This window comes from Peromyscus eremicus, chromosome 9 (assembly GCF_949786415.1).
Source record: "Peromyscus eremicus chromosome 9, PerEre_H2_v1, whole genome shotgun sequence".
In the NCBI taxonomy this organism is placed as follows: domain Eukaryota; kingdom Metazoa; phylum Chordata; class Mammalia; order Rodentia; family Cricetidae; genus Peromyscus; species Peromyscus eremicus.
The window spans coordinates 109,723,315-109,735,696 of NC_081425.1; the positions used below are offsets into that span (position 1 = coordinate 109,723,315).

General features: G+C 42.0%; 1 protein-coding gene across 2 annotated transcripts in view; it reads left to right on the forward strand.

Moving 5' to 3' along the window:
- Positions 1-12,382, forward strand: part of Fhit (fragile histidine triad diadenosine triphosphatase) — a 1,519,797-nt gene that overhangs the window by 685,578 nt on the left and 821,837 nt on the right. The window lies entirely within an intron of this gene.

Here is a 12,382-nt window from a genome sequence, read left to right on the forward strand (position 1 = left end):
CATGTTGATGTCTGTGGTCCATGCTGCTGCTATAGGACCATGGTAATATTCACGGATCATGTTCCCACCAAAGGCCTTGGGGATATCTGTAATCTGTGCTGCCACCTGAAGCCTTGTTGATGTCCGTGGCCCGTGCTATATCCAGAAACCATGTGGAAGTCCACAATCTGTGCTGCTGTTGACTATGAAGGGCAGGGAAGCTTCTTTAGTAATGATATTGATGACTTTGGACTCGCTTTTGAGAATGAGAGACATGGAAACAGTCTAGACAGGAAGCTATTGAAGAGAACTCTTAAATACTGTGATAGAGATGCTGAAGTGTAGCCCTTCAGTTGATGGCTTCCAGAAGGGGTGGGGTGGGAAGGACTCAGTTTACTTTAAGGGGCTGTTCACTGAGAGTTTGACGAGGTCCAGTGATTATACAGGCAACACAAATTGGACTTGTTATTCTTTTTTCTTTTTTTATTCTTCTTTTGTTTTGGACGAGTTCACCAGAGTGGGGCTGGACCTGGGAGGTCTGGGAAGTGACTGTGATTGGGTACAATACGTGAAATTTCCAAATAATCAAATATATTAAAAATAAGGGAGGCATAGGTCTTTCTGCTTTTTTACCACAGTGAAGGTCTGAGATGCACTTTCCCACTGTAACCCATCCATTAGGTTAAATATTAGCTACATTGATTCTTTGTTTGGGAGAGGGTGGGCTCTTAAATAGACCATCCTTTAGATGGGAACAGTAGGCCCTTCCAAGGTGCTTTCAACAGAACTTAAGTACTAGCAACGTGTCCATGGGAAGGGGCAGGGAGTGAATTCACTTTGCATTTATCTGATATTCACTGACCATGTGATAGTGGCTGTGGGTGTGAGGGCAAGTGACAGGCTTGTGTTTTCTCAGGAAAGGAACTCTTTCTCTAGCATCTATCTGGGGCCCTTATTTCCATCTTCCTTCTGTCTGTGCCTTGTCACCACACATGCCATGTCAGGATGAATGTCCCCTATGCTGCCTAGAGACAACCTGATACTTACTGAGCAGAGGCTGACATGCTTGTGATGAAAAGCTTATAACCTAAAGTAGGAGAGGGCTCTCCTTCCTCTTTTTCCCAGCTGCCTGTGCTGGGAAAGGTGCATATCTCAGAGTCTTCATGGTGAGCAGGCCAGGCAAGGCCCACATGGTTTTTCCTATAGACTCATGCTGTCAACCTGGCCTCTCAGTGGCAATCCACTAGGTTTCTAGCCTGAGTCAAGTTTATGTTTACCTGTAGATTCTCAGAGTTGAATGGGAACTGATCAGTCCTTCAAAGCTGTTTTGCCTATCATACACTGCTGAAGCCTGAGTTTCAGGGCAGGCTGATAAGCAACATGGACTTAGACAGCTTTCCCTGCCTCCAAGGAGATCATCATCTATATGAGGTGGAGAATCAAATGTATACATATGTTTGTATGCAGGCTGTGTATTTGGCTTGTCTTGGAGAAATGGGTGGGATGGGAGTAGGATGGCCTCGAACACACCTTCATGTGCCATGCTAATTGATGCATACCTCATTATTGGGGGTAAGACCTCATTCTTGTATGACAGATTGGGTTGATAGCCATGATGAGGGAAGACAGTGACTCCAAATTGATCCTGTAGTTGTTGGTACATTGGCTTGCTTATGCACTTAAAACTATGCAGTTCCTCAATCACAGCAAACCATGTCATACTTTCATATTATTAACTGTGGTCTGGACCTTTTGGGAACTATCACACGAAATATCTGTATTTGACTCCCTAAAATGTAGGGCACTATCTGGTCTCCAGCAACCTGGCACGCTTCCAGGAAAAATGCAGAAAAGACCTCTTGCCATCATAAGACAGGTGGTTTCCATGGCCACTAGTGCAGGAAGCCTCCAACATCTTAGCAAATAGACTTAAGCTTTAGGAAGGTTTGAAAAACAGTTGTGTTTGCTTGAGAGTGTTTGTAGGATGGCTTTATAGGGAAGTGTCATAAGTCCCCACAAAAGGCAGATGCTTCTCACAGTCTAGAACTGGGAGGTTAAGCAGCCTTAGACACATATGCTTCTATTCAGTAGATTAGTGGAGAAAGGAAGTCAGTGTTAGCAATCCCTGGCTAGGTAAGAGAATTTTCTTAGCATGGCTTTTGAAGAGCTGAGTGTTACACTAAGCTTTGGCCTCTCAAGTAAAAGCAATTGCATCAGTGATTAGAATGGAAGGATCAGTAAGGAAGCAATGAAAACTAAGAAATGAAACCTGTTGGAAATGTGCCTTTTAGCAAGTCAAAGGCCAGCAGGGAAACCTCGGTAGAATGGTCAGAGGGGCGTTGTGAGGGAGGTGTCTGTAACCAGGTGCTGGGTCGTGAGCGGGGGCTTTGCCCTTCCCTACAGTGACACAGCTCTTGTCATCCTCTCTAAACGCATGCTCTAAGGGGCTTCATGCTTTCTTGCTTGGCACAGAATTTCATGGGAGAAACTACCCCTAAGGAAATTTTTAATTGTCTCCTTATTTCTCTTCATATTAATTCCTTGTACTGTTAAAAATTAGCACTACTGTGGATTTACAGTTTGCTCATTAGTAATAAGCTTGACATTTACTAATATAAAACTATGAATAAACCCATTAATTTAAAAATTATGTCACAATCAGAATGTTCCCATGGAAGCTGGAAGCCCAGAAAAAAATATGGTCTTTAGATATTTATTAGCAAGATGATTAGTCGGGGTATTACCACAGAACATGATATTTCAATGCTGGCATTTTGTTATTCATGCTCCTCACCAAAGAAGTCCAGGTGCTGGCAGATGCACATGTGACCACATCTTAGTCTGAAATGGGTGGAACCATCTTAGGACTGCTGTGAACAGTGTCTGTGGATCATTAGTCTAAAGTCCGAGCCTGGAATAAAAACTAGGTCTTTTGTTAAATTGTTGTATATTCGTCATGCATAATGCTGTGTTTCCCAGAAACAATTTCTTTCAAGTATACAGTGTATTCAGCCATATTCACTCCCGTATTCTAAAATCCCCTCCTGTGTCTCTCTCTTCCATGCCTCTCCTTCCTTCCTCAGGTTCTGTTCTGCTTTTGTGTCAGAAAACAACATCTCTATACATATATATGATCCACAAGTAAGAGAAACATGTGATATTTGTTTTTCTGTGTCTGGCACATTTCTCTTTATATTGTGATATTATTGACTGTTTTTTCTACTTTTTCTCTTTTGTCTCTTTGTTCTTTTGGTGGTCTACCACCCAGCTCCCAAATAAATCACAGATGGAGGCTTATTCTTATTTATAAATGCCTGGCCTAAGTTTGGCTTGTTTCTTGCCAGCTTTTCTTAACTTAAATTATCCCATCTATCTTTTGCCTCAGGGCTTTTATCTTTCTCTATTCCTGTATATCTTACTTTCACTCTGATTCTGTGGCTGGCTGTGTAGCTGGGTGGCTGGCCCCTAGCATTCTCCTCTCCTTGTTTTCTTGCTCGCTCTTCTTTTTCTTCCAGCTTTCTCCTTCTATTTATTCTCTGTCTGCTAGCCCCGCCTATCCTTTCTCTTGTCTCGCTATTGGCTGTTCAGCTCTATATTAGACCAATCAGGTATTTTAGACAGGAAAAGTAACACAGCTTCACAGAGTTAAACAAATGCAGCATAAAAGAATGCAACACATCTTTGCATCATTAAAGCAAATGTTCCACAGCACAAATGTAACAATCTGAAATTAATATTCCACAATATTGTGACCTCCATTTGTATAAACTTTCCACTGAATGATATAATTTCATTTCATGAAAGTTATTCTGAGAAATTGGGATCTCTTTCCATTTTTCTGCACATGGAGGTCCATTTCCATGTCATGGTTGAGGATGCTGGTTTTTCCTCAGTGTGTGTTTTCACATTCTTTCAAAAATAAAGTGGCTGTAGCTGTGTGGGTTTAATTGTGAGTCCTCTGTTGTATCCCACTCATCTGCCTGTATGCCTATGTGCTGGTACCACATTGTTTTAGTTACTATAGCTCTGCAGTATAACAACCTATTTGGTGATACCTCCAGGATATTCCTTTTGTTCAGCATTTTGTTGGCTCTCTGAGATCTTTTGTGCTTTTGGATTTTTTTTTTCTTTTTTTGTGTCAAATGCCACTGAAATTTTAATGGAAACTGCAGTGATTCTTTAGAACACTTTCGGTAATACAGACATTCCCAACTATTCAGCCCCTCTATGATCATAGGAGGTCTTTAAATTTTCTAAGACCGTCAATTTCCTCCATGTTTTAAAATAAACATTGTAGAAATCTTCTTCCTCTTTTCTTCTTCTCTTCTTCTTCTTCTTCTTCTTCTTCCTCCTCCTCCTCCTCCTCCTCCTCCTCCTCTTCCTCTTTATTTGTTTTGTTTTGTTATGTTTTCTCAAGACAGGGTTTCTCTGTGTAGCCCTGACTGTCCTGGAACTACCTCTGTAGACAAGGCTGGCCTCCAACTCAAAGATCTGCCTTCCTCTTCCTCCTGAATGCTGGGAAAAAGACATGTGCCACCACCACCAGGCTGAGATCTTTACTTATTTGTTCAGGTTTATTCCTAAGCATTTTATTTATTTTGGAAGCTCTTGTGACCAAGCTTTTTCCAATGTCTTTCTTCCTGTGCTCACTGCTGATACATGGGAAAGCTGTTGGTGTTGATTTTTGTATGCTGCTAGTTTGCTGGAAGTGGTTATCAGCGTTAACTTTTCTGGTGGAGTCTGTAGGTCTCATGCTCATGATCATGTCATTTGCAGACAGGCATACTTTGACTGTTTCCTTTCCTTTTGTGTCACTTTTATTGTGCTTGTAAGAAAATTAAGGCAGTTTGTATTTCAAGCAATTGTTGAAATTTATGTATTACTTCCTTTCATTTTGTTGTTTTATAATGTTTGGTTTGTTCCTAATCCTTGCTTGTTTGTTTGATGGTCTAGCCTGGTTTATTTTTTCCTGTTGCCTCATGGAAATGCCTTGCTCTTCAGTATCTAGGCTTCCTTCAGTTGTGTTTTATAGTGCAGACTTCAGAGTCATCAGTTCCATCCATGTTTATCATGGAGAGTTTTTCTTTCTTTTTCAGTTCTGAACCATGGCTGTGATGGATCATCTGGACTGACAATCCCTATCATTTGGAACATGGAATTCATAATTTTGTTGAGAAATTGGCAGTTTTGTGATAAATTTGCCTTTATATCTGACTTGGTACCCTTGAAGCTTTTAATATTCTTTTTTTGGGGGGGTTCTTTATATTTAGTCCTTTAATGATAATATGACCTTGGAAAGTTTTCTTTGAGTCTTGTTTATTTAGTTTTAGTGTTTCTGGTATCTAAGTGGCCATCTCTTGCTTAGACTTGGGAGACTGTCTGTTAGGTTTTTGTTTAATATATTTTTATGTGAACAACATTTACTTCTTCAGTGTCCATGATTGATAATTTGGCCTTCTACTGGTACCACTCAGATCTTCCATGTTCTATCCATATATTCTTCATTTATTCTTGTCAGTGTCTGAATGTTCTACCTCATCTACCTAGTCTCCAAGCCCTGCCACTCTGTCTTTCACTTGAGCCATGGGTGATACTTCCCATGGTGCTTTGACAGTTTGACTAACAGAGCTCTTCATTTCCAAATTTTAATTTGAGTTTTTCAATATTTCTTTTTCTTTATTGAATTTCTTTCTTATATGCTGTTTTCATATCCTTATTTCATTTAGCATTTTGTTTATCTTCACTTTGAATTCATTCTAGAGTTTATTCTTGTTCTCTTTGATTTTGTTAAACATTTTTGCAATTGTTTTAGAATTTTTGGGATTTCTTCTTATCTGCTTTCATTGGAATACATTACTGTGGAATTGGAAGTCTTTGGAGGAGCCACAGTACCTTGGTTTTTCATGCTTTTTGTGTCTTTGTGTTGAGATTTGCACAGATGGAATTAGGTTTCTGGTCAGATTAAAAAAATCACTCATGTTCTTTCGGTGGAAACATTTCAGTGTTCATGGTTGACTGTGGAGTGAGGCTGAGGTGTCGCTTCACCTGTGGGACTAGAGCTGTAGCCCGTTAGCTAAGCCCTCAGAGTACCTGTTCAGTGTCTAGTGAGAGGAGAGCACTCCCTGAGGAGTTCACCATGACCGCTGGCTATGCCCAGAGTGAGAATACAACTGAGCAGGCTGCCTCTTCAGTTCCTGTCGATTTCTGGAGTAAGGGGGAAAGCACAGCATGGTGTGTACTGACGTCTGTAACTGAGGGCATGTTAACTGAGGGATGGAGAGGAAGTGAGCAGAGGAACACTAAGGGCTGGCAAGGGATGGAGAGGAAGTGAGCAGAGGAACACTAAGGGCTGGCATCACAGCAAGGGGTCCAAAAATAGAAGTAAACCGAAGAGCTGAGGAAGGGAAGAGATAAGGCAGCTGCAGTTAAAGACAGAATGAAAACAGCATTGGCTGCTCTTGCAGAGGACCCAGGTTCAATTCCCAGCATGCATATGGCAGCTCACAACTGTCTGTAACTCCAGTTCAGGGGATCCGATGCCCTCACAGAGACACACATGCAGGCAAAACACCAGTGCACACAAAATGAATAAACAAATCTTTTTTTTTTTTTTTTTTAAGATAGAATGAAAAGAGGAAGTGGCGAGTGAATGCAACCTATCTCAAATAATCCCAGCACTAAGGAGGGCAAAGGTGTGCCTCCAACCTAACCTTTGGGAAACCTAAACAAACAAACCAAAAGGTGGGGGTGGTGGCGACAGGATGTGGAAGGGCAAAGCTGGTTCACCAACTTGAAATTAGGAATTAAACAAGGCGTGTCTGAAAGAGAGCAGCAATAGGGTGCAGAGTCTGTGTGCAGCTCTTCACTGGAGCAGGGCGGCTGGCTGGCTTCTGTTCAGTATGTTAGGAGAGCAGAGGGCGGTTACCGACCCTGCCGCTGTGTAGCCACTCACAGGAAGAGGTCTGAGTGCTTCCGCTACTGTGTCCTGGTCACATGGCATGAGGGCTTAGATTGCCTCTGCACTGACTGTTTTGGGGTATGTTTGGCAGTCTTTTCCCTGAGGAGGAACAGGTACATACCCTGTCTCAGTGTGGGCCCTTGTACGAGAACAGTGCTAGGTCTGTTTCTTTATCTGCTCCAGTCTATTGCTCAGACCAAATTTCTACCCCAGAGAAGACTGCAGTTCCAACTCACACTTGCCCCTTCGGTCATAAGGATTCTGCAGGCCAGGTTTCAGAGTAGAGTCCCTTGGCTTTTGCTGCAGGTTCTCAGTGTGAACCATGCAAGGAGGGACCTTTGTTCCTCGATCGATCCCCCTACCTGTCAGTTTAGCAGAGGTCTGCACAAGAGACAACTTCTCATCTCTGCTCCAGCGGAATGTCAGGAAGACAGGCTTTCCTGGCACCACACCTGTTTTTTCCCAGGGAGGCCCCATGCATGGCTTCTCTGTCCCCTTCCATCTTCATCCCCCTTTCCCTTCCCTTCACTATTTCTTTCTCTCCCTACCTTTCTCCCTCCATTTTCTTTGAATTGTCTGTTACTAAAACCATGAAGCAAATTTTCTGAGGCTCTCTCTCTTCATCTCAGGCCTGGCTAGGACCTCTTCAGCTACACTCATTCTCACTGATAGGATAGCACATCTCTTAGCATGGCTGAGACCTAGGCATATTACCCAGTTGGTTTATTACCAATTGTCCTGAAAAATAGCTTTTGCCTGCCACACGGTGATGTCAGTTGATTGGTGATTGGTGTATGCAAGGCTCTTGGGGAGGTCCTGCTGGAGGATATGATGAAGTCACTTAACCATGGTCGTGAGGGTGAAAGTCACTGAATTCATGCCATGTATGTGCCCTCCAGGAACCCAAGCAGTGAGCTTGCCAAGTGGCCTCCACTTTCTTAAGTGGAGATCTGAGTTCCTGAGAATCTGTGTTTAGAAGGGAACATACGTTTTTTCCTGGGCTCTGGGGTAGGAGTACTAGACAGTACTACCTTAAACTTTTAAGGAGCCTGGCACAGACCTCACAGCAGCTTCCTGGGGCTGCTGGTATGTATAGATGGGAAGGCAGCTTGGAGATGACTGAGGATGGGTGAGTGAGGAGCATGGGGCAGGGGCTGGAGTGCATATTCCTGTGTTGTCAGCTGTGTGTCCGGGGATTGCTGCTCGGAGCCTGTGCCACAACCCAAAGGCAAGGCCACAGGTGGGAGTTAAGTTGTGCCAACAAAGCCCCTGTCCCAGCAGGGCTCTCAGAATAAGAGTCGTCTAAACAAGGAAGCTTAGAACTGGGTTAAAACTTTTCAAGAGAAACATTAAAACAATTTTTATTTGTTGCTGTTTTGAGGAGCAATGGTCCTTCTTTGTATTTGTCAATAAGTCAAGATTCAACTATATTAGTTACCAATAGCTAGCATATGAAAAATTATTTTAAAAGCAAGCACCTTCAAGACAGCAGATCTCAATAGTTTCAGTGTTGGGAGAACATTTTTCATCGCTTCCCTCAAATTCAAATTCATTTCTCAGTAGTACATATTCCCTTTATTAGTGAGTGCTTGTCATCCTTTTGACTATGATGTCATACTTCCTAACTTGTGAAGATTGCAATAAATTCCACTCAGCAACAACACACCCTCACAGTAGACGGCCCCAACTGCCTAGTTTCTCTGATGTCATGAGAGAGCTAAGAGCTTGATTGGGCACTTGGCCTGTCCATTCAACACAACACTGTGAGACCTAGCATGGTCACACCGTGGACTCCAAGTAAACTTTATAGCCATGTGAAAACAGACACACTAAATCCGTGAGCAGGGCCAACTGTGCACTTGAGAAACTTAGCTTATATGACACCAGGTCTTGTGGGTTTTTTTTTTTTTTTTTTTTTTTTGTTGCTATTTTTCTTCCTTATGCCACCATGTCATTTTCTGTGATCAGCTACCTGCAGGAAATAATCATTCACATTAAGTTAAATTACATTAAGTTACTAGGCAAGCTTTCTAGCTGCTTCCATATCATGTTGATGTCCTCCACATTCAGTGGGAGGTGTCCTTGCTAGATGATGTATAAATGCTGACCCTGTGTACTGTCATCAGAAATGGTTTCTTGTACCTTCGTAAAACTTAGAAGGAGGGGCTCCTTTGGCCCTAAACAAATCATCCCCATGCTGTGTCCAGTGTGGTGATCTTTGTGGATAAGAGGAAGTAGCCAAGGAGACACAAGCAGAGTTATATACTAGGGAGATACAATAGGCAATGCCCTTAAGCTCTGCTACCAGTGTCTGTCACCATCAGTGAGTTGTCTTCTAGGCCCTCATACCCTCCCTGCCTCTTTTAGCACAGTACTGTGGCCATTTTGATTTACTGAGGAGCTTTAAGCTCTTTGTTAAACAGAGATGCTTTACTTCTGTGGGTTTTGCTTGACTCTATAGAGATGTATGGACTGGTAATGTTGACACAAACTAATGTAGGTCAAGTACTCTGTATAGGCCTGGCACATGGCAATGTTCAGACAATACCTTTGCTAGTGTGAGTTCTTTTGCTATTAAGAAAGGTTAGAAAGTTTGGGAAGAGATGCAATGGAGTTGGTCCCATAGTCCCCAGTTAACTGTAAAGATAACTTTATCAAGGCTTCCTAGGGGGAAGGAGGCACATTTCTGTCTCCTTTAGATTTGGTCTGTCTTTCCTAGGTGCTCAGAAAACTATAGATGACAATCAGTATTTGTTTAACATCTTCTGTGTTAGGGCAATAAGCTGACCACTGTGGGAATATCAAGAAAGCCCTGTATACCCACAGATCACCCAAATGGCTGTGGGACTTATTTTTCTTTGAAGATTTGGAAGAGATCAAAAGTAGAAATAAGGAAATGACCAATTAGTAGTGTTCATTTTAAGAAGTTTCAGCTCCAGGAAGCCCTTTTAAAAGCAAAGATAAGGACAAAGAAGGAAACAGAATGAAACAGTGAGACATTATTATGGGGGAGGTAATCACCAGTGTGTAAATGAGTAGGACCACAGAGGAAAGCTGTTTGAGTCAGTGTGAATCATGAGACAGCAGTGAATACATAATAACCACCTTGCAAACTCCAGCTCTCCTGCAGAAGCCTGCCTGTAGACAGAAGCATCCCACCTGGCCTGAACAATGGGATCACTTGATGGGATTCAGGTGTGGGTCTCAGTCTGCTAGCTCATTAGTGTTTGATGATGCTCGTTGGTAGGCAGCTTGAGCCTCATTACTGCTCATAACAGTAATCTAATAATTAAAAGTTTTCAGTATCTAAATGGGGACAGATAGAATGAAGGGTAATAAGGTGAGTAGGAATAGAGGTGCCCTGATGAATGCCTATCATAGTAAGAGGGTGAATAAATGAAAGATAGATGGGGAAGAGGAGGGAGAGAGAGAGAGAGAGAGAGAGAGAGAGAGAGAGAGAGAGAGAGAGAGAGAGAGAGGTTGAATGAGGGAAGGAGGAAGGGAGGGAAGAAGGGAGGAGAGAGAGAGAGAGAGAGAGAGAGAGAGAGAGAGAGAGAGAGAGAGAGAGAGAGAGAGAGAGGTTGAATGAGGGAAGGAGGAAGGGAGGGAAGAAGGGAGGAGAGAGAGAGAGAGAGAGAGAGAGAGAGAGAGAGAGAGAGAGAGAGAGAGAGAACAACTCCCAGTAGAAGATCCTGTTTGTCTATAGAGCAGGGAGACAGGAAGGCTTTTGTGAGATAGTGAATGGTGTACTGTAAATCCATTATGGGAGAAGACAAATCAAGACTTGACTGCGTTCAAGTTCATGTTTTACAATAGATGCTTGTTGAAACGAGGAAGCTCCATTTCAAGACCCTTGAATGACAACTTTTCTTGATTATTACTGTAGAAATAGGTTCTTCCCATGATGATTTTAGTGAGGATAAAACTCAGAGGCTAGAATTTGATTCTTATGATTTCATTTAACCAATATCTTATCAGAGTCTGGAAGAACTCAGTGGGTCTGTGATGGCTTTGTGGTCAAGCAAGGCCTTAGATGAAGACCTTGTTTTTCAGTGAGCTTTCCTTTTGTTATATAAGAGAGTTAAAGAGATTTTCCTTGCATAGTTTTTACCGTAACCTCTCATGAGGTTGTATGAAAGGTGGTGCACTGTTAAGTAGTAAATTTGTTGGTCATAGAGTTATCTTGTGTGTACGCCGTTAGAAATTGCTGAGTGAGGCAGAACAGTGAAAGCAGAAGACAGTTTATACACTATAGTGACACACAGCTGTGCTCGACGCTGTAATTAGTCCTACACTGTCTTAGCAAAAGCCTGTGAGGGACACTGCTTTGTCACACACACACACACACACACACACACACACACACACACACACACACTCATCAAGTCCACATAGGTCAGAAGTTAGTAGAATAATCTTTCCTGTGTGCGGAGATAGTAACCTTATTGTATTAATTTGTATACAAAATTTGTTTTTTCCAGTGTTAATGTTCAAACTATGATAAAATGTATGCTCTTATGCTTTGGCATTTCTTAGTTTTTAACCTTTTTTTAAGATATAAAGAAACATACGACCCCAGTGACTCTTAACTTCTGAGAGACTCATGCATCGAATAAAGATGCTAATGTGTGGCTTCAGCAGCTAGATGAGCACAGTCGCCCTGACATTGACACTGAAGGGTTTTGACCACAGTTTTGGTTACTGGTTCACTATATCAACTTTGCCATCACACAATTGAAAAAAAACAACCCACAAGAAAAGGGGACCATCTGTGAATCTCTTAAGATCCTGTAGAAAGTAAATAGCAACCCAGAAGAAAGGTTCTCATATCACATGTGACCGAGAAGATAAGAAAAATAACAAGAGTGATGATTTTTCACCTATTTCTCTCCCTAGAGTAATGTTCTACTAGTATAACCTGTAGATTTCTTTCTGCTATCAGTCTACAGGCACACATGTTTGGATCATCTTTCTTGTTGAAGTGAATCTAGGCCTCCAGGAGAGAGGAGGCTTAGGCCTTCAGTTTAGAAATTGCTCATTTTGCCCAAGCATCTAGCATTCCCAAAGATAATTACCTAAATACAGCATGTTTATTTATTTTTTAAAAGGACCGTAGTACCCATATTGTAGTGTGTTGCTTTGTGTTTAGTTTAGCATACATAAAATTGAATACTATACACTTTTGCATCTATAGTGCTGTGTTTTTTTTTTTGTTTGTTTGTTTTGTTTTTTTTTTTTTGGTTTTTCGAGACAGGGTTTCTCTGTGTAGCTTTGCGCCTTTCCTGGAACTCACTTGGTAGCCCAGGCTGGTCTCGAACTCACAGAAATCCACCAGCCTCTGCCTCCCGAGTGTTGGGATTAAAGGCGTGCGCCACATAGTCAAGGTCTGGTAGTAGTATGAAATGTACATGTCACCTGTTCACTTTATATTTATCATTAGGTGAG